A 24084-nucleotide genomic window follows, 5' to 3' on the forward strand; every position below is an offset into this window, starting at 1 on the left:
CGCCAAACTCAACAGCGAACATTCAAAAATGTTTAAATCTGATGAATAAAAACTGTGTTTTATGAAGCAACACATCAGCTACGTTGGCTGCTGCTCACAACTCCAGCAGCTGCTTCACAGTAAACGTCTTCCAGAGGATTCAGAAGGCATAACCAGTTCTCTAGCCGCCAAAACCCATTCAGCATAAAACAAGCTGCAGTGATTCATGTTTTCTACAATTTATGTGAAAGAAGAAAAGAATGATATACAAAGAACGAGAGTGACAAAGTAAGAATGAAAGAGGAAAAGAGTGAAAATTACAGTGAGCAAGGGAGTATATTACACCTCTCTCAGCAATTTCCCAAACAACTGATTGCCCTGAGATGAGTTACATGAGACACACACACACACACACACACAGCATCCTGGTGGCGTCGGGCTCAGTAATGAATCTATGTCTCAGGGACGTCAGGTGAGAAGCAGCACTTCCTATGGAGAACCCAAAATAACCAAGTGGTCGAGTGTTTGGAAGACAGACAGACAGACAGACAGACAGTCAGAGATACTATGTACCTGTAGAGTGATAGATAGGTGAGCGTGTTCGTTTTCATCCATGCGAGAATGTAAAAAATGTTGTAAATGCAGAGGCATGTTATATATTCATATGCATATTACATTTTCATAGGGTCTTTTCTCATTGATTTATTGACCTTGACCTTGGCATCCATCCCTCCCTCCTCTCCATTTGTCTGTCTGCCCGATGTGTCAGTAAAATGTTCGCACATTGTCGTCGTCTTCTAAAGCAGGTATAGACTTGTTAATCCTGCCCCCGTCCACCCTCCACTGCTATCTGCTATTTAGATTTTGTCTGGAAGGCTGATGTGTTTTCATAAGGCAGTTGCCAACACATACAGAACATTTTTCCACAGTCTCCACAAACTGTTACTTTTACTGGAGGGACATTTAAAAGTGTTTGTTTTTTTTGACTCCCTATTGCCACACAATCTTCTCTTTCTCACCTCTCCAGCCTGCCATCACGTTCTCCCTTCCATCTCCATTCAAGGTCTTTCCGTTTTTAATGCCGGATAGTTTTGGGAAGTTTTACAACTTGCTCAGCTTTAGAAATGGCTCTGAATGAATGTTGTCGTTACTGAAGCTAGTGGAACAGAGGTGAGCCCGGACATGACGCCAAGACTTCAGCTCTCTATTAAAAAATATAGTGTATCAAACTATAAAGCGAGGAATCTCTGTCCGTCTGTCTTTCCATATGTCCTTTGCATATCTCGAGAACCGTTCATCCGATCTACTTTACACTTGGCGCTGGCTCACGACCCAAGGGCGTGCAGTGTTGAATGTGGTGCAGATGGTGGCGCTTCAACAATGACCTTTGCGTTTTGGCCTGTAACTTTTGAACCGTAACTCTCAGAAACAAAAACCTGGGAGGGTCCAGACAAAGCTATCTATATAACTACGCCATTTACTTATAGACTGATGTTCCACCATTTAGAATTTTGTCCAAATCTGATTTTTGATGTCCATACAGTTTTTCTGTAGCTGGCCCTCACAGTTAGCTCAAATGCTGTGGGCAGAGCTACAAAACATGTCATATCTCCTGAACACTTTGTGCTATTGTGACCACATTTGGTGAACATGTGTAAATAAGATGTCTGCGTGAACATGTGAAATTTGGTGCCATTTGGTCAATAGGTGGCGCTGTAGTAACATCATCTAACTATCAAGGAAGTATGCTGTGTCGGTCTGTCTTTGTATGTATGACTGCCCTTCGCATATCTCGAGAACCGTTCATCCAATCAACTTCACACTTGGGGGTTTCGACAGCACTGCAAGCACAACCTCTGGGGGCCAAGCGATCGGCCTGTTCTGGACGGGCACTGAACTAGTCCTATAAATTAAGAAATATTTGTCCTGCAGGAGTGATGTATTTAGAAAGCCTTCATGAGTTATACGGTGATATACTGAAAGGAAGTTGACAAATCAAATGGTGACACAGATGTAATGAGATGGTACCGAAGCACAAATTAGGTAGACCACAAGCCTGTTTTTTAACTGCTACAAAAGCAATTTCAGTACAAAAACAAAATCAGTGGTTATGATGATCCTTTAAGATCAGAATCACCTACACTATTATGACTACAAAGCTTAGTCCTTTTCCCAACCAGAATGTCCTTCTTTCTTATTTTACTACGCACTTCCCAGTCTCCTCTCTCTCACCTCTCCTTGCAGCCACCCACTGCTCCCTCCACCCTCACTCTCTCCTTGTTTGACACTCACTGTCATACAGTTTTGGCATCCACCTCCCACATGTCTCCTTACCTTATCCCACCCACTACAACTTCATATAGCCGTGTACTCACTTTACATCTCTGTCCTTCTCTTTTTTTTTTTTTTTTATCTCTGTCTGCATGCTGTGTCTGTGTCTCGTCTCATACCATGTGGTGTACTCGATAGGGCGGCTGACTCCAAAGTCCTCATATGAATCTCTGTGTGTTGTTGGCTGTTGGTTTGATTGGAGCACGTTTGGTGTTGGGACCCCCTAGTGTCTTTTAGCCCTTTCTTCTCTCAGAATGGGATCCTTCTTTAACCCTCTCTGCTAACCTTTTTTGCCCGTGTCTGCAGCCAATTGCACTACATAATTATCCAATAGAATTGGCTTCAGACGCTATAAAGTACTACAAAGTACATAAAAGTGAATTAAATCCCATGACAGATAATGTAGACATTTCTAAATAAGTCATCAATAACACAACATATTTAATTTCTATGTAACATGGTAATGGTGAGAGCCCACCAGCTTCCGATGTGAAGTATTTTATTGCATTATAGGATATAATTTCAAGAAGTTTATTGTAGGAGCTGCTTGAGATCATGAATTTGCATGGTAATTTAAATCTGAAAAAGCCACAGAATACATTAAGCTATTTGCAACATAAAATGTAAGCCGTTTCTGATTAATTTAAATGTATGCAAGTTTCTTTTTTCAACTTTACTCACTCATTTATACATGTTTCTTAAAGGTTTCAAAATGCATTTAGGGGGATCTATTGGCAGAAATTGGAATATATATTAATAACTATGTTTTCTTTAGTGTATAATCACCTAAACATAAGAATTGTTGTGTTTTCATTTACTTAGAATGAGCCATTTATATCTACATACGGAGCGGGTCCTCTTCACGAGGTGTATGGGTCCAACAAACAAGGCTTTCATCCAGTAGTGCGTTAAGTTTCACCTTCACGTTACGATCAGCTGATCATTTGTGTCCCGTTTACACAACGTCAAGTCACATTGTCACTGTACAAACGTAGTAATTTTAAGCCCAACCATGTTGTTTGTCCCTAAACCTAACTAAGTGGTTTTGTTGCCTAAACCTAAGCAAGTGTTTTTGTTTGAATTCACAACATTAATCATGTGTTTACTGCGACCGAAAAGTGACGCTGAGGTGACATTAAGCATGTGTTTACTGCGGCAGGATAGGCAGTGGACAGTGACTGAACTTGTTTGAAGGTCTTCTTTTCTAAAAGGTGTGATCAGGCCTCGAAGTCACAGGGCTGGTTACAGTAGTGACCGTGCAATTACACAACAGTGATGACATGGAGGAAGTGTAATGTAATGAATCTTCAGTCGGTGTTTGACTGCTGTGTTTGTGCATTAATTAATGGTTCAACGTGTTTCCATTGTACTCGGAGCAAACCGGCATTTAATCACAGAGTGTGATTTGTCATGGCTGCAACATCTGTCCCTTACAAGTAGTACTGCACTCTACATCCTCTTTGCATGTGCATGTGCGTGTGCGTTTGCGTGCCTGTGTGTCTGTGTGTCTGTGTGTGCGTGTGCGTTTGCGTGCCTGTGTGTCTGTGTGTCTGTGTGTGATTTACAAAGTGGGATAGGGTCATAAGGTTTGTGTTATGGGTGGATCACGATAATCTGCCATGAGAAGAGATGAAGGAGAAAAGAACACAAGAAAGAAAGAAAGAAAAAAAGAAAAACTGGAAAGTGATGAGAACAAGTCTGAGGGAGATAATTAAACACTAGAGAAAAAGAGGAGAGAAACAAGAAAAGTAAGGTGAATAGGACGGAACGAGAAGAAAAACAAGGAGAGCGGTGAGGAAAAGGGAAGTGAGAAGAAGGCAATGGAAGGTGAGAAAGGAGTCGAGCGGGGACCTGAAGAAGGGATGAGAGAGGAGAGGATGAGGAGGAAAAAGGAGTGAGGCCCTCTTCATTTATTGCTCCAGTGGAGAAGAACGTAGAGCTCTCTAATGGCGCTGCCGTGGTAATAACAATAAAAACCAGGAGAACAAGAGAAACGGAGAAAGAGAGACAAAAAGAGAGAGGTTAGGACAGAGGAGGAAACATAAAGCATGATTGTTTTCTTTCTACATTTCCATATTTCCCCATCTAGCACCCCCTCGCTTTTTCTTTCGTCACCCAACACACACACACTTTCCCCCTCTTCCTCTTTTCTGTCTTTCTGCTGTTGGCGCTGTGTGTCCTTGCTCTATGCTTTGTTAGGCAGGGCAGTGGCACCGCTGTAGTTGCTGTGTCAGGGCTTTCTATTGGTGGTGATTAATGTATGGAGATGGACTGATCGTCACCAGCCACCAACAATATTCTCACCGCCGGCACAGCGGAGGTGCACACAGGGGGTAGCGGACATGGAGGCGGCCTGCACACGGGTGTCAGCAGCACTGACTCATAAATGCTTGTTGTATTTGGACACACGCACAATCGTATACAAAAGTGCATACCATTGATTGAAGACAAAAAATAAACTTTTTCTCGTAAATATGACTTTTATAGCTTTAAATTATGAGAAATGATCATGGAATTAAGAGAAGGATATCATAACTACAAGATTTATATCTAAAGATGACAAACAAAGATCTTGTTTATAGTTTTAGATGTATTGTAAGTGCAAGATGTTGGTTGTTGTAATTGAGATTATCTCATAATTATTTAATCTTTATCTTGCAATTATGAGATTCTAAGTTATAATTACAATATTTTTGTTAAAAACGTGTGTTAAAAGTAGGGCTGGATAGGATTTGTCAAGTACCTAATACTTTTATCAACATTGGAGTGGGCAAATATGCAGCTTTATGGAAATGTATGTATATATTTATTATTGGAAATCAAGTAACAACACAAAACAATGACAAATATTGTCCAGAAACCCTCACAGGTACTGCATTTAGAATACAAAATATGCTCAAATCGTAACACGGCAAACTCAAGCTCAACAGGCAACAACAGCTGTCAGTGTGTCAGTGTGCTGACTTGACTATGACTTGCCCCAAACTGCATGTGATTATCATAAAGTGGGGAGAGTGTCTGTAAAGGGGAGACTCGTGGGTACCCATAGAACCCATTTTCATTCACATATCTTGAGGTCAGAGATCAAGGGACCCCTCTGAAAATGGCCATGCCAGTTTTTCCTCGCCAAAATTTTGCTTAAGTTTGGAGCATTATTTAGACTCCTTCGAGACAAGCTAGTATGACATGGTTCGTACCAATGGATTCATTAGGTTTTCTAGTTTTATATGATACCATATATTCACTCTTTAAAACTGAGCCCACTACAACCTTAAAAATTGCAAGTTGCGTTAAGGCGTTAAAGAAATTAGTGGCGTTAAAACGAATTTGTGTTAATGCGTTATTATCGTCCTATAGTTAAAACTTGTTTAAGCAATGCTCTTGGCTTCCTGATCACTCTGGTTCAGTGAGCCTTTTGCTCACCCCATTATACTTGCTTACTATAGTTACCTTTTTTGTTATCAATGTTAACAACATATCCCAACATGACAAATCTCTCCTTTGGGGAAAAATACGTAGAACATTACACCACTTCTGTTTAAAAAATAATATCTGTCTCGACTAAAGATACGTTATTAGCAACACAATTTGACACAACAGACATTATCAGACCAGGGGTGGCCTCATTACATCAGATCTTTATGAATGAATCTGAAAAGCAAAACTATAAAATAAGACGGAGCGCTGAAAAACAGTTGTTATTTAATGAGTGTAATTAACAAGTAAAATTTGTGCGATATCTGAGCAGCAAATGGCGTGCCAGCTTGGCATTTCGGCCCACGCTGCATGCGTGTGTGAGTGTGTGAGTGTGTGAGTGTGTGTGTTGTGATTAGGCCACTGAGACAGTAGATAAATTAGCTTTGGGAAGAAAATGAAAGTGCAAGATATACTGGATTGCCCTGTGAGAGTTCATGTAGTAAGTAGCCACACACACACACACACACACACACACACACACACACACACACACACACACACACACGCACACACACACTAAACCTTCCCTCCCTTCCTTCTTCTCCACCTTCCCATCCATCAGGCCATCTCAGGGAGCTGCCCGCGGTTCCACTGGCTGGTTTAATTGTTAATGCTAATTGCTATTTATTGGCTCAGATGCAAATGATAGGCCGGCCAAAGTGAAATTTTATGAGGAGTGAACTCCCCCTCTCACACAAATTGAAAAAGTGAAACAAGAGGAAGAAGGAAATGAGGCGAGAAGAGAGGAGCTTAATGGCGGCTCTTTAATGGCAGAGAGCAAAAATTAAGACTGATTTAAGACACGGAGCTAAATCCCCCCCAAAATCCTCTGTGATCCCCTCTCAGGGAGACACCCATTTGGCACAGGAGGAGAGGAGAAAAGAGGAGAGGAGAAATTTGAAATTGATTTAGTCTTGAAAGCTTGTTGTCAATATTACGTGTTAAAATTTGTCGAATTATTTGGATTTTTTATTTGATACAAGAGTAAAATTAGCTTGCAGTTCTCGACCGTAAGCCCTGAAACACCTTTAAAAGTAAATAAGTTGTGAAACAAAAAAATCTGATTAGATGGATAAATAAATAGACAGACTCCGCTTCCCACTTGATAACGGCAAAGACACAGTGGAATAATTGTATTAGAGGAGAGCATATGGAGAATGACACTTGGCTGAGGTCAAACTTAGCCGGCGGCAGCCTCTCGCTGGCTCCGTATATATCAACCAAGCTTGCACTTGAACATCATCCACTTTCTAATACACTCTAAAAGGCAAAGCAGTATTTGCACAGCACATTATCTTAATGTAGGGCTGAGAATATGTGTGTGTGTGTGTGTGCTCTACCAGAGTCCAAGCACAGGACGAGCTTTGCGGTCCTGCGTGACACAACGGTGTACCCTTTTTAGGCTCGCTCATTTGTTTCCCATCCATCCATTACTCCCGTCCTCCCTCCTCTCCATCCCTCGCTCCATCACTCCGTCTGATTGAAGGATCTTCTCTCCATCCTCAAGGTGTGATCGCCCCGCCAATTAAAGACCAATCCAATCGCATCTGAGTCTTCTGCGTGTTTATGTGTGGGGGAGCAGTGAATGTGTGTATGCATGTATACACACATATATGTATGAGAATGCGTGCACATGTATGTGTGTGTGTGTGAGATGTGAGATCTGGGAGGTTAATGCAGTTAGGGTTATTTCACAGTCCATTAAGAAGCTTATGTTGACCTCCTGACCCTGAAGCCAACAACACAGAATCCATTATCATGACAATAGGACTGTGTGTGCACGCATGTGTATGTATGTATGTATGTGCGTGTGTGTGTGACTGTGGACTCCGTTTCACGTGGTTATGCCATGTGGAAAACCTAAGTGTGAGAGAGATGATCGGAGGGGCAGAACGGTAAAGAGAGAGAGAAAGATTCGGACACCACGACAGCAAAAGAGAACGACATCCTGAAGGTTTTGGTCATTCTGGTCCGTAGAGTCATTTGTACCATTATAGCTTACAGAGTGGAGGAGGAAGGACAATCAGTGGCCATGCAAAAAGAAACAGAAGATGCTGACGCCAGAGATTTTTTTTTGGTGGTGGTGGAGGGTGGTGGAGAATTTGATTCAATTACGTAGAGAGCAAAACCTAGTAGTCGCCGTACGTGCTGGTGTGTGTGTGTGTGTGTGGTTGACAGATGAAGCTATCACTGGAAAAAGAAGTTTGTCAGCTGTGAAGGCAACATGAGTAACCGCTACAAAGAAAAGCACGACTGTAAAAGGAAAGGTATTTTTCACCTACTGCATGTCTCCATGTAAAATACAGATTTCTGTGAATCTTTGGATTGCTATATTGATTAATTTTCTTTTCCAAACGTGATATGATCAGCAATAATATGATTTTATAAATACTTAATTATTATTTTTTTATTTGACAAATTCCCAAATTCTTAATTTTTTTCTGCGTTCATAAGCTGGGTAGAAAAAAAGTGTAGAATTAAGTGAAGAAAAACAGAGATAAAGATGTCAACATTACCTTACTCTTCTTAAACTGTATCAAAATGTACATATCAAAAACAAGCAACTTATAAACGTTAACTTTTTGGACCCCCTTGTTGAAAACTGAATAAAAAAGAGATGAATTTATGTAGTTATAAAAAAGTGTGATAGATGTACACAAACATATTTTAAGTGCAAATATTGCTGCCTCTTTCACAAAGAGTAATAAATAGTCAAATACAATATGTTTCTGCATGGAGTACTTCCTATAAAACATGAAAAAATCCATTCATATGACGATACACAATGAGTCAATATCTCCTCGTCTCTCTAGCTCTCAATTTCTCTCCTGTAATTCATTTACTTCAATCTCTCTCGCTCTCTTTCTCATCTGTTTATCCACTTATTTCCCTAACGCTGGGCGGCTAACCCTGACCCTCACCTTGCCCCCCTCTATCCACACCTCTAGGATGGTTATTGATCCACATGTACACACACACAGACACACACACACACACACACACACACACACAGACAGAGGCCTGGCCGCTGTGTCCATGGCTAATGGGACAAGCAGGGCCAGTCTGGGTCTGGATGGGTTACAGTGTGGAGGCCTATAAATAAACTTACAATACCCGAGGGAATGGCGAGATTGAATTTATTACATTTTTGGTCACAGCTTGAAAGATTTCTTTTGTAAAGAGCAAGATTCACACTTGCAAAATTGAAGGCCATATACAAACGCCCTTACTCTATACGGAGACAAAAGTGAGGATGATAGTAAAAAGAAATAATAAGTGAAAATTAACAATGAGTGAACTAAATATATAAATTGATTATGCTGCTACTTCACCAATCTTTTATTTTTACTGTGTAACATTAGCTCTCTTTTAGCAGTAAACAACTTGACACCATGAAGTGCCACCAAAGAAGTTTACAAGGTGCAAATAAAGAATACAAAAATAACTTTAACATTTCCCTCCCCTGCGCACACACACACACACACCTATAGACACGCCTTTACTCTCCCCTTCGCCCTTCACCTCTGCTCTCCCCTCAGATGTTTTGGGGTTGAGTGTGTGTGTGCTGAAATCAGTCGGTTATAGTGTGTGTTACACCCTGTGCGGTTGCCTATGTGCATCTGACAGTATGTAGTTATGTGAGTGTGTGTGACAGCACACACAGACAGTTGAAATTAATATCCCCGGCCGTGTCTTTGCGTCCCAGGCAATATGTTGCCTGTTCAGGGACTTATCAAACTGATGGATGGGAGGGGGGCAGAGCCCTGGGGACCCCTGCCTTAATCAACCACACACACACTGTATACACACACACACACACACACACACTGCAACAATTTGAGCACTAACAACTTAAGACAGTACGGTGTGCATGTGTCTAGAATCAAAAACTTCATGAAAACTACTGTTGAATGCAAACAAAACATGAGTAGGTTTGCACATGCAGAAACACAAATGCATGCAAACATACTGTTCACACGCCCTTCGGCAGCCATGTATGCACAGAAATAGAAGCAATTCTCCACGCTCGTGCACACAACCTCCTTGTGTGTAAACGTTCTCCTAGGAAGAACGTCTGAGAACCGCAGTCCCATGTAGGTTGAGAAGTACGTACAGAAAGAGACAAAAGATGGCAGCAAGGGAGCGGGAGAGAGAGAGAGAAATGTTGTAAGGCTACAAGAGAGCAGTAATGAAAACATTTGCATGTGATGGTAAAGTGTGCAAAAAAGTTGCTAACTAGAGTAGGTTTTATGTAAATGCTATAAATATTGTAATTAAAAATAAAATCAGAAATGTGTTTATTATTTTGGTTCAGACATGCTTTGCCCCATTTTCCTGCTAATTTGTTATGAATTCATGTTTAAATCAGCCATCAGCATTGTCATTTAAAATATGTTGTAACATTAATACAATATCACAACATCATGTTTAAGCAAAACATTTCCAAATAGATTCTCTCAACTAGTTCTCATGAGAGTATTTCTCACAACATAAAGACTCTAATGATCCTGAGGTGTGCAGTGCTTTTTGATATTCATCTACTTATCTAAAGCAATTCAATAATATTCATTTAATTCCTTCATCATTCCACAATCTGAATAAATCTATCCCTCAATTTAGCTTGATGTGGAAAATTGAATTCCGGCTGTACATTAAGCTGTGATTAAATTTCTATTTGAAACATTTGTCTTTGGTCTCACGCAGTTTCACCTCTCTGTGCCTGAGTGTGCGTGAGTGCGTGTGTGTGTGTGTGTGTGTGTGTGTGTGTGTGAGTGTGTGCACACACTAACTCTGTTTTAATGACTCTGGAAGCTGTTTATCAGTGAAGGGTATACAATGCTCTGTTGTCAGTACTGTCCAAAAAAACACTGGGACAAAGAACACACACACACACTCCCACGTATAGATGACGACGCTCACTAAATTGTCCTTCACACGGCTCTCCCTGTATATTGACTGGGTGTCTTTTTTCCCAAGCTGACGTTATTGTCAAATTGTTTCTCAAACGGGACACAATTGAAAAGGCGGACAGTTGTTCAATGGCTCCAGTTCTACCATTGATTACCAATAGGGCCGTCTATTCGTCTGTCGGCTGCAGGAGCGCAGAGAAACTCTGCTCTGCACTCGTCCCACGACCGCTCTCTTTTTCTTTCAACACACGCACACACACACACACATACAAGCAGGTGCACACGCATACACACAAACACAGGTAGATATTTGTGTCCATGCATGTGCACACATATCCCCTTTCATTTAAATATTGCCCCTGTCCCAACGCATTCTATTACCTGATACAGTATGATACCCACAGATCAATTGAAGCCAAGGAGACATCACACACACACAGCAGACTGTGTGTAGCCCGCAGGCAGATGGTATCTGCAGTAGACGCTTGTTATTCTCAACAACTCTGATATGGAGATCATTAGCACAAGGAAAACACTAAAATACGTTGAAACACCTGAAGCGTATACACCAGATAAAACTTTTTACTTTAGAAATCACCATATTAAAGCAGCCATGTGTGTGATTCTTCTCTGTAATATAGTGCTGTTAAATAACTGAACACACACGCCGCAGCCAAAAACAACAGATATGGAGATTCTTAGGACGTGAGGAACATTTTAAAACCGATGGAAAAACAAGACCTGGAAAATGTTTTTCAAAATGTACATTTTTAACATAAATATAAACAGAAAATTGCCAAGATGGAATATCCCCCATAATGTTCCCCCTGAGACACATACTGAATCATCAGCAGTAAACACATTGCTGTCCACAAACTTGTAGATTATATTGCTATATTATGTTTTAGTGACATTTCTCTCTCAATTTTAGTACACTTCTCAACACTTGTGTGTAACAAAATGTGTAAGGTAAATAAAATACCAACACATTATTAAAAGGTACTAGGATGTCCTTGGAGTATGTCCATAAAAAACGGATACATATAACTCATATATACCAGTGTACAATATGCCTTCAAAGAGCAGGTTAGTGATGATTAGGTACCAGCAGAAGGCAAGTGTTCACTGACTTTGTAACAGTAGAGGATGTTTTGTATCAAACGTGTATCAATTTAACCCATTTGTGCCCGCAACTGAAATTTGTATTTTCCTTTGGTGTTCTCTGGGCTTGCTTAAGCACAAAAATGAATAATTTGCCTAGAAACTAGATATATTATGATAAAAAAATGGCAGTAGCAAAGGAGCACAATCGAGTATTTGTTATCTATGAACTCATAACAAGTTGAATATCAAATATATGCAGACATACGCAGTATAAAAAAAATCAGATTGAAAACATTTAACAAACACAATGTTAGTGTTTTCTCTTATTTTTCAAAAATCATGACTTTGACTATTATTAAAAGTGTGATTTTTAATGTGATCTAAAAATGTCAAAGTTGTACTGTTAGATACTTGCCTAAAGTGTGTCCGTACTAAATTTCAAGACTTTGGACCAAATAAGAACATATGTTGAAGCTTTTTGTATTGTCATACTAAATATAGTCTTTTCGAACAGGTCAAAAAGTGGCAGATTTAGACATATTGTAGAAAAATCATCTCTTAAACCACAAAGCCACCATAATATATGTGACTTTAACATATTTTGTGCATATAGTACCAGTGCTTTTAATGCTTTTAATTACCTTATTGTTTTACTGTGTTTTTAATTGTGTTTCTCTTGTCGGACAATAAAGATTTTAGCTGAACTGAACTGTTTGTGCATTGTGTTTTATGCAGATTATCATTTACGGTATGATTGCACTTACTTTACAAGAACTTGCAAGCAAATTAATCCATCAGTGGCACTCAGTAGGGGTGTAAGAAAATATCAAAAATATCAAATATTGCAATATTATGTTTTGAGATCAATTCTCAAAAACACTATTCATTTTTAATTAATAGTTTACATGCAAAGATTAACTCAGTCAATACTTTATTTCATTTGCAAAGATATGCATCCTCACAAAGTAGTGCTATGATGTTGGATGTTACAGGGACTGTGATAAATGCAAATGCAGATCCCACTGTTCTGATTGCATAATAAAGTAAACTTTTTTTACTCAGATTTTATGCATATGGTGGTGTGTTCTTTATACTATGATAGTGTTCCTGAAATTAGATTTAATGAATATATTGCCTTGCTTACAGTATTGCAACAAATCGTCATACATTGATTCATGACCCCTGTATCATGACACGTATCGTATCGCCACATTCTTGCCATTACACAGCCGAAGCACTTAGTAGAAGAAGTTATATCAAAGGAAGTAAAGTAGCATAAAGAAAAGAGAAGATGACGTTAGAATAAAAAGAGAATGAGAGAATAGACAAGTGCAGAGAAGAAGAAGATGAACACTATTTTTCTCCTTCTCTGTCCCTTTCTCCTTGGTGGCACTTTCCAACAGTAAATAAATTAGACAAAGGAAGTGTGTGTTTGTGTGTGTGTGTGAGAGAGAAACGCAGAGCGCGGGAGATAGCGCCAGATACATTACAAGGCCCAAGGTGTGTGTGTGAATGTTTGTACAAAACCCCTCTCTGCTCTCCTGTGTTGCCTCCTCTCTCTCTCTGTTTGTGAGCGTGTGTGAAAGAGACAGTATCTGAGGGAGCGTGCGGCGCTAGATTGATGTGTACCGCCGGCGTGGCCGTTTCTGCTGAGAACGGCCACACTCCTCTGCCTAATGATGCCACATCCATCCTGGAGCGCCGAGCGCTACGCCGGGTAGGTGTGTGTGTGTGTGTCCACAAGGCGTCTATCCTGGGGGCTACAACGCAGCACCTTACACCGCCTCTGATCACTCTTTATTTGGCACCAAGCATGTGTGTGTCCATATGTGTGTGTGAGTGCGAGAGTGAAGGGTCCTATGCGCCCATTAATATTAAATATAGATACCCTTGTCAGTGAATTACATCCTCTGATCCCGTATCCTCCTCTCAGGGAGGAGAGGTGAGGACGGAGGAGACGCGGGAGGTGAAGGAAGGGAGAGACAAAATGTTGAGGGGAGAGGAGGAGGACAGGAGGTGAACCAGGGAGAGCTAGAGAGAGAGAGAGAGAAAAAGGGGGTGAGGAATGGTTATAGCATGGGAGGAGAGGGCGAAGAAGGAAAGAGGGTGAGGAGGTATGGTGGAGGAGAAGCAGGAAAGGGCATGATGAGGAGTTTAAATGGCAGGCGAAGAGTTGGAAGGCAGGGAAGGAAAGGAAGGGGAGGTAGAGGGGACATGGAGAGAATTAAGGCAGACTCGTTTTGTTAAAAGTGGCTCATAAATGTTTAACTTGACCAGGGAAAGAGAAGAGAAAAGGGAGGAAAAGGAGTGATGGAGTTGAATGATAGAGAGGAAGTGCAGGAAGCTACAGATTAGAAGAGAATGAAGGGGATGCAAAGGTAGAGAGGAGGCAGGGAGGAGGAAAGAGGGACTACAGAGGGGACTACGGAGGGGACTACGGAGGGGACTAAGGGGTTTAGGGATGGATGGAGGGAGGGAGGAGGGGGCCAGCTGATTGATTGTGCAGAGTGTTGGAGACTTGAGGAAAGAGGGATGACGAGAGGGGGAAAGGGAAAAGAAAACAGAGGACTGAATCCATCACTTTTGTGGGAGGAAGACTTTGGCATGCAAAGACAGAAAAGAGAGCTATAGAGGATCAGAAAAAGAGGAAGGAGAGGTAAGAACAAGGCGACAAAGTGAGCCGGAGGTATGGAGTGAAAAGTGAGATAGAGAAGAGACGAAGAAAGACATCAACAGACAGAGAGATTTGTCTGATGAAGACGTAAGAGAGCAAAGAAGTGATTGAGTGATGACGGATGGAGGAAAAACAACGGAGCGAACGGCGGCAGCTTTGACCTGTCATCTGTCTGTAATGAAGGAGGGAAGGGAGGAAGAGAGGGAAGGAGGAGTGACAGTTTGATTTTCCTAGCCAGGCGTTCATTCCCATATTCCCTGGCAAGCTCTCACCTGATGGAAAGATGGCAGAAAATCAATAGTCCATGTGCGTAATGGAGTAATGACTCTGAGTGTATGTGTGTGTGTGTGTGTGTGGATAATGATAAGTGTGTGTGTATCTGCCCGATCCCTAAGCAATCACACACAGCTTAAGCCAGTCCCAAGGGGTGGGGGCCACTTTAACTAACAACTTCATTACTGCAGCCTCACACACACACACACACACACACACACACACACACACACCAAAACATGCTCTAACACAAACCCTGTTGATCATCGACTACAGACTTTTTACAAATACCATTCAGTCAGAAAGTTTGACATGTGACTTATCTAATTCCAGTTTTATTTTGCAATTATGTCACAAGCATTTTACGTTTAAATATTTGATGTGAACGCCCATGTACAGAGTTTACTCCCCCTTCAGTCATCAGGGATTCACAGCGAATGTGGAACCTTTGTTGTCAAATGGTTGTACCTATCGGTGTGACGCGGATATATACCCAAATACTTTGGTGATGACAAAAAAAAAATCTTCAAAAGGCTACAAATACGGTCCATGTGTGTCAGCATGGTGTCCCTTTGTGTGTGTGTGTGATTATCCAAACAGCTCTCAAAGTGTTTCCAGTCTCTGCCAAGTTGTTCTGAGGCTGTGAAAACATTCCCAGTTCTGGGAATGCGAGGCCCTGGCACACACACACACACACATGCAGAGATGCACCTCAATCAACCAATTAGGTCATCAAGGGGATCTCTCATCACAGAAACAGGCTCACTGCCATGTCCAAATGATGGGGTGCTGACGTACAAACACACACACACACACACACACACACACACTCACACACAGCCGTGATCCTCGTCTGGCTCCAAACTCAAGAGACGCTGATCACACACACATACATGTGCACACAGTTCCATGCACACTGCCCCTGTGGAAACACACAAGCACACACAATTCAAACACACACGTGGCCCCCCTACTCATTATGGGTCCGCTGATCAAAAAGAATGATGCTCCCCGTAACTATGTACCAGAGGAGGATGGAGAGAAAAGAGGAATTTGGACAAAAGGCGGCCCGTTGCGGCGCGGCGGCGGCGCAGACCGGCAGCTCATGGCGGCAGCCCCCTCTGTTTACTAGCGGCTAATTAATTCGCCACATATGCTGGGAACATCTGTCGCTAGTGACCTGCCGGGAGAGCAGAGGACGCACTGCTGCGACGGCCCGCTCCCCCCCACTCTCATTAGCACACACACATACAGTTTCACACACACACACACATGCACAAAGAGGGACACACACACATACACACGGATGAATGTATGCACTTGTGTGTTCAGACACACATAACTTCACATACAGTACCAGGATGGAACTATGTTGAGACACAAACTTTGATCCGTCAGTATAGTTCGGCACTTGTTTTAGTTGTTTCCCTGCAAGATTATTAGCGATTCATAGCATGGAACAATTCAAAAGCAATTACACTCATACATACAGGAATCAGTGCTAATTTGCCACATTTTGGTGCAATTATCTACAATATCAATGTTGATTTATTTTATGAGGAAGAGCTCAACAAGCTAGTCATTGATTTATTTTTAAAAAAGCTGTGTTTTCTGGATATTAAGCATTAACTTCTTCTTGCAGAAATTCACAGTTGACCAATTAATATAATATTGGTATTCTATGCATAGGTGCTCATCAAGGTGTAGTCAGTTGAAGGACAGCCAACTTTCAAAGTTGTCACAAAATCTATCCGATGTGGGCAGATATTAGTATATTATTATATTAGTGTAAAGACAGATTTGGGTACTTTCATGATGTCTATAATTTTCACTGATTTTATTTAATAAAAAAACATAAATAAATGGAAAACACTCCCAAAAAATGTCAATTTCAATATATTTGTATAATGGAAAGGGTCATATGGGCCAGTGTTGTTGTGTTTATTTGGAGAGTGGTAGATGCACAGTAAATACACACATTCTTACAAGCTGTGTAAGTGTGTTTAGCTGTAAAAATAAAAATGTGTTTTTATTGCTTTGTGAATCCACATTAAAGACAGACAAATAGACAAATACTAATTAACACCGTAGTCAGATTAAGCCAAATTAAAGATCAAGGAATGAGGGCTCTAAATAGATCATTATTTAGTCATTAGTCTGTATTATTTAGATACTAACATGTCAAAGTGTCTGATATTTCATTAGTAAAATAAGGTAAAAATATTGCCAAATCTTCTAACATGATTTGGAACCACATTTTGCTCCGTATCATTCAGGTGTCAGCGAGTTTGTATTCATTCGTTTCCCCATACGTGTAACCTGGATGTTTTTGTATCTGTAATCCAGCACTTCTACAGTGTTGAACCAAAGTTCCACACCTTCAGTAATATTTAGCACACCTTTTGTCTGCCGTTCTGTCCTTCATGCCGCGCTGTGTGTGAAGCCAAACTTGGCGAAATAAAAAAAAGTGAAGCCCTGCGAGTGTGCAAACCGCAGCACCAGCAGAAAAACTCCCACCAGCCAATCAGATTCATTAACCTCCACTATCCCACAATCCCCCCAGGGGGACCTACAGAGACAAAGACAAACTCTCTCCCCCTTGTGTCCTGCGTGTCCCCCTCTTTCCGCCTCCCACACCCCGTAACACACACACCCAGTCCCCCCACCCTCCCTCACATGCCCAACAACCAGGTTTCAACACAGGAATAACTAACAGGAACATGATTAACAAAGTACAGGTCTAGAAAATAGACTAAGAACCATGATTATGGTCCACTTTTTGAGGAGTTTCCCATGAAAGTACTGCGAGTGTTCTCATAATTAAGCATCAAGGTTGCATCGATGGGTTCAGTGCGGTTCAGCTGAGCACCGTTGGGCTGGTACGGCATTATTCATATTTAAAGATATTTAAATTCCGTGATATTTATGTGAAATCATTCATAAATTACAACTAGTCACCCATCCGAAAATCACCCAGTCCAGCAGTCAGCAGGTCATTTAAGTGATCTCCTCACCTGTCCCTGTTAATCTGGTGAGGTTTTCTGAGTTCTCCTCACCTTCAGCTCCACTGAAGGCCTCTAAAGCAGCCAGCTACTCAGTAAACCAATCAGTCAGTCACTCCTGCCGTAACTCAGCCAACCAACCACTGAACAAGTCAACAAGTCAGCCACTCGGCGAAGCGGCCGACCGAGCATCCAGTCAGTCAGTCAAGCAGCCGCCCAGCCGGTGAGCCCCCCACCTGTCCCTGCTAATTTGGTGAGGAATCAATTAAGGCTGTGTTTGCTGAGTTCTCCTTGCCTTCAGCTCATCTGCTCCTCTCTAATGCAATTGTCCTGTGTGCTGCGTGCAGAGCGGCATAATAAAGTGATAAGGCTAATCAGGTTGGCTGCTCCTCTCCTCTCCCCATACGCACACTACACTTATTCTATTAGATGTGTAATGAGATTCTGCACTCCATCAACACGATGCCGCTACGTGTGTGTGTGTGTGTGTGTGTGTGTGTGTGTGTGCGCATGAGAAAAAGTGTGTGTGAAAGTATGAAAGTGTGTGTGTGCGTGTGTGTTTGAGCGAGAGAGCTTCTGTTCTTGCAGAGGAAATTTGCTCCATTTACATTCTATCATTAGCTTGAAACAAATGTGCCCTTGAGCTTAGCGCCCCTGTCTCTCTCGGCTGCAAACACTTTACTTTGGCAGGCGATCATAGTAACACGCGCGTGCACGCAGAGACGCACACTCGAGTGAGACACTTCAGCATATAATCGAATAGAGAAATGCACAAACACACACTTAAAATGAAACTAACGGCACAAAGTATTACTCAAATGAACGTGCGATGCTGCATGTGCGGGTGCGAGATCATTAGCTTAGGAATCATCTTACTTTTCATTAAGTAAACACGCATGTAAGCAAATATGCACACACACACATTTTCACTTCTATCCATCCACTCATTTATCCATCCATCTAACAACCACATCTTACCTATCACATACACACACACACACACCAGTTCATTCAACCAACCACCAGCTGACACACACACACACACGCTGGCACCCCCCTATCCAGACAAGTAGAGAGAGTGATGGTCGAGTAGATGTAGAGGACACAGGGCTCTATGATGTGTAGAACAGTTCTGGTCAATGGGCCAGATAATGAGTTGCCATAAACAGCAGCAGTCTTCCACTGTCCAGCTCAGCTCATTACCGTAGCTAGCATATGTAATCAGTGTGTTGCTGGGGCGTGTCTTAATGTACTCTACTCTGCTGTTTCTCAAAGACAGGGCTGGGCCCGCAGGGTGGGTCACGAGAAGGTAAGAATGGATCAGTGGATCATCCTCGGGAAACATTGGTGATTGGGATTCAAAGCAGCGAACGCCAGCCAAATGATGAGGCCCAAGTCTTCCCAGTTGCAATTAGAGGCTAAATAAGCTAGTAAAGAGTACATTATGTGGTGCAAAATACTCCATTTCAGTAGCACAACATATTATTTTTAGGAAATACAAATTGCAAACAGTGTTGAAGCATGAAGTCGGCTGCAAGAAAAATACAAAGCAAAAGCTTACTGCATATATCCCTTCTATTGTGATTGACTTCATTAACATAAATCAGTGGGAAGACAAAACAACAGAGGGTATACACTATATGGGCATTTTGGAGGCCAGAAAGCTGTCACAGAGACATAATTAGAAAACACGCACACACCCTCACACACATACAAACACAATATCAAGCTGTGCACATCCTCATTAACTCCTCGAGTATGATAAAACACGATTCCCTCTCTCATCCCACCCAAGATTCCATAAAGAGGAGATAGCATTTCAAGCTGCCGACACTAAATCTCTAATTATAACTTTATTTGAAGAAAACAAGGGAGCACTTAATAAGCAAATGAGAGTGATAATAACTTGGAATATGGATTGGACCTAACAGACTAGATTATAGGGGCGATCCCCCGCTGAGAGAGAGAGGGAGAGTTGTAAATAATGTGACAGAACGAGTAAATTATGAGGCTAAATACTCAAAGCTGTAATTATGGCTTTCTTTGAATAGACAGAGATGAGTGGGTATGAGGATGATCGGATAAAAAAAAAAAGTTAACTGCCTTCCTCATTTGCTCTCATTCACACACAGACACTGCATCTCTGTTCTGCCTCTTTTCCTTTGTGTTTTGTTAAAGAGACAGTGAAGTTAATTTAAATGAGTAAATTAAGATGCAGAAGTTTCTCCTGGTTTATTTAAACTCTGTTAAGGGGCCCTCTAATGATTTTACAGGTGAAGATCAGTTTATTCATCATGAGGAGTACTCAGCCGGCTAAAACAGTCGTATAATGTTTCTGTGGCTCTGGAGGAGCTTTGTCAAGTCTCAGAAAATAACCTGATATTGTCATCAGAGTTATGTTTACTTGGGCTTCGAGACTTTTAGACAGAAAGCCTGCGGTAAAGACTGTGGCTGTGGAGTTATACTGCAATGCATTGTACTCGGAACTCGGACAAAAACAACCTCCGACACGGAAAATAATAATAATAATGGAACGGCCATTCAAGTTTGAAACTCTGGCAAGATTTATCCAGCCAGGGTTCGCCGACATAAACACACCTGACATGGCCGGTGCACACAGTGGATTACATTTTCATCATTTTTTACTTTTAGTGTTTTATGCAGTGTTTGTGTTGTGAAATGTGCTGTAACAACATTGTAGCTTCCATTTCCATTCAGTTGATTTGTGCTTGATAGAAGTCTTTGCAAGCATGCGGTACTAGACTACTCTTCCTGTCTCTTTTAACAGAGTTCCCACAGATCCTTAAAATGTCATAAATTAGATAAATTATACATTATTTCCCAACAGGATTTGTTAATTTAAAGATGGTTACTTTATATGCGTTTGTCTTTGCTAATGGCGCTGTGTTAATCGATGTAGGTCCTCTGTAGATGCTTGTGAAGCCCAGATTGGAAGTCAGAAATACCGACTCGGAATTGACTTCTGACTTGCAATGGATTGCAGCATTAGAAAGATATGAGTCTAAAGGAAGATGCCGTTAAAATTGCATTATGGGAGGTGTAGGATCCAGTGTTTTTGGAGCATAGTAGGGAGTAAAAGTTAGGATATCCTGGCCTCCAGTGCATCAATTTTGACCATTTATTAAGTCCTCCTGCTTCATGGAAATGCACTACTAAATCTTTGAAATAATACTGATAAAAAATAAAATTAATTTTAGCACTTTTCATAATTAATGTCTGCTCACACATTAGCCTGGAATGAAGGTATTTTACTATAATAGCTAATGTGATATTAATATACATAATATATGCAACACGTTCTCATCCCAACTCATCACATACGGCCGCTTTGTCACACCCCTTGGTGTCACTTTAGGTTGAGGCAACAAAACCACTTAGGTTTAGGAAAAAAACTACATGGTTGGGGTTAAAATGACTACGTTTGTAAAGTGAAAATGACACTGAACGTTGTGAACACAGGACACAAACAAAAACTGATTAGTAACATGAAAGTGAAACTTAACACACAGGACACGAACAGCGGTCTTTTGGATTAAAGTCTTGTGTTTGTTAGGCCCCGCACTGTGTCTCTTTCGTTCTTTAAACTACATCACTACTAGCACTTTCTATGTGTGTTTACTGTTGACGTGGATGGGTTTACATTGTAGTTAATGAAAAGCCTGGTGGGTCTCATTCTGGTGCAAAAGGGTGCCTTGTGCGGCAGTATCACACGCCGACGGCCGTGACAAAGCCTTGGTATTTGACACCCTGGGAATGAGAACGGGCTGATATAGACTAATCTGCAAGGTCTTTGTCGGGGAAACATCCATGTGAGCAAAAAAACAGGCAATATATACAGACACAGAGTGTTTTTTTTTCTATACGTTGCACTAATAAAAAACATTGGAGCTTGGAAATTTCAGTCCAGGACAGTCTCTCTTTTTCCTTTGTTGCTGTTTTTTTGTCCAAGACCTTTACCCAACCGGGGTTAGATGTGCACATTTTTTGCAGGGTTGTTCTACCCATCGCTAAAAGACACACGGGCCATTTAAAGGCAAATTGTTATTCATTTTGACAGCCTGACAAAAAGGCAAAGACCTCAAACCCACAACATCATTAAATAATGCCATGTGTCTTAACCCACTGAGCTGTCGGAAAGAATAACAATCCTATCTAATCTTGTGGTACAGTACAAGTCAGTGTAGTTACGAATCATTGGTACCGTTATGACTTTTCAACCCCAATTTAACACACGATCTCAGCCCTCACCAAGGTCTCTCTCCCCCACTCTCTCTCTCACTTTCTCTCTGTAACCCCTTTCATTCCTCTCCGTCTTCCGTCTGTTCCCACTCTGTTCCCAAATCTCTTTAGATTTGTCTTCAGCTACAGGATGTGAAATTGACTTGTAAAGAGGAGACAAGTATTCACAGAGGGTTTTGCCATTCAAGGTTGATTTCATTTTATTCGCTATCAGGGCTGTCTGTCTGTTTGCATGTTAAAGATATGAGCAGTGTGTATATGTGTGTGTGTGCGTGTGTGTGTTGCTTGTGTCTGCTTTGTGTCTCTGCCATTCAGCCAGCTGTACATATGTCACACAATCTCACTTTCTATACGTGGTTATATTTGACATATGCTTAACGGGGGCCAGAGGGGGATCGCTCGCAGCGTTGTGTGCGTATGTAGGTGTGTGTGTGTGTGTGTGTGTGTCCCTTAGCAGCAGTATGTGCTCATGTACCAATCCAATGAAGTTGTCGGAGAATGACAGCTTCATTATCTTGTATGAAAGTGGGACAAATGGAAGCTTGTCTCTCTATCACTCCGAGTGTAAGTATGGAGGGCTGAAAACACACACACCTGGAGAGACAGTTATAATTCCTTTCCCTTTCTTTTCGTTGTTTCCCCAAGTTGTCTCAGGCTTGTAGTTCAATCTCTCCAATCCCCCATCTCTCTCACACTCTTTCTCCTGATGACTGTGTGGTGTGTGTGTGTGTGTGTTGGCAGCTGGGACCAGTAAGTGATGACTGTGTCTAAATGTTGATCACTGGGAGATGCTCTGTTGTTCTGAAATGAGGTGGTAGGGGAGATGTGTGTGTGTGTGCGCGTGTTTCGGGGGGTCGCTGGCAGATGTCAAACAGTTGAAGCCTCACACAGACGTGCTGACAACTCTCTTAGTAACTGGGCACCTGAGGGGGGCAAGACAGGTGTGTGCGTGTGTGTGTGTGTGTGAGAGAGAGAAACAGACGTGACCTACCCCCCTCCATCCCATCCCATCTGCATCCTGACATCTGACAGGGGCATCACACCAGGCCAATCCACCAATCCATGTGTGTGTGGCGCCTCATATCCAATAGAAAGGTAATAGTATGTAAATGACCCCACATATGTCATCCATGAGAAGATGGGGATGGACACACACATATACACACTTTTCCCCCTCTCTATTACACACACACACACACTGTACGCCCTCAGGGTTGTGGGGTCTCGGCCCCTGTCTGATTTCTTTGGGTCAGTTTCTCACAGTTCTGACAGGGTCACACACCTCTCCTCTCATTATTAACCTGCAGTAAAACCCCACGCAACCAAACATTGAGCTCATATATCGGTGTGTGTGAGTGATTTAGAGAGAGAGAGAGAGAGAGGGAGAGTGTGTGTGAAGAGAGGGAAAATGACAAACTGTTCATGTGTACGTGGGAAAGAGATTGAGACGGAGAGAGATGTAGGTGTGTATAGAGAGACAGATAGTCACTCCGTTGTGTGTGTGTGTGTGCGTGTGTGTGTGTGTGTGTGTGTCCTCGGGGCATTACCTATCACATTAGCAATATGACAGACTGCCCAGCCTCCTTTCTCATTTCCTGTCAATCAAGCACAGTACATCACATTCAGCCAACAATACCTCACTTTAAAGAGAGAAACCACCCAATTACAGTTTTAACATGCTGCCCCGGTGCTTTAGGACAGTTAATGTATATCTATGAACATGCAGCACCATTTAGTAGCCTTTACCCTCACGGCTCCCATCTGCAGCCATACTGCATCCCCGCAGCCATTTCCAGTCCCACATATGCTGCTTTCACTTTAATTTGGTTATAAAGATATGCAGAATTGCCATGAGGGAGAAGAAGAATCATAAATATTTTCCGGAAAATAATGGATGCAGTGAATATATAAGTTGTCACCTGATATTCAGGTTTTTGTACAGACTGCTAACTGATGGACAAAGAGGAAGAACAGGCAAGAGGATCAGAGTGACATGAAAACATATTGCAGAAAGAATAGAAAAGAGAAGAGTGTGTGTGTGTGTGTGTCACGTCCAGGACCTTAGTTTTTGCTC

The sequence above is a fragment of the Sebastes umbrosus genome, chromosome 2, assembly GCF_015220745.1.
Source record: "Sebastes umbrosus isolate fSebUmb1 chromosome 2, fSebUmb1.pri, whole genome shotgun sequence".
In the NCBI taxonomy this organism is placed as follows: domain Eukaryota; kingdom Metazoa; phylum Chordata; class Actinopteri; order Perciformes; family Sebastidae; genus Sebastes; species Sebastes umbrosus.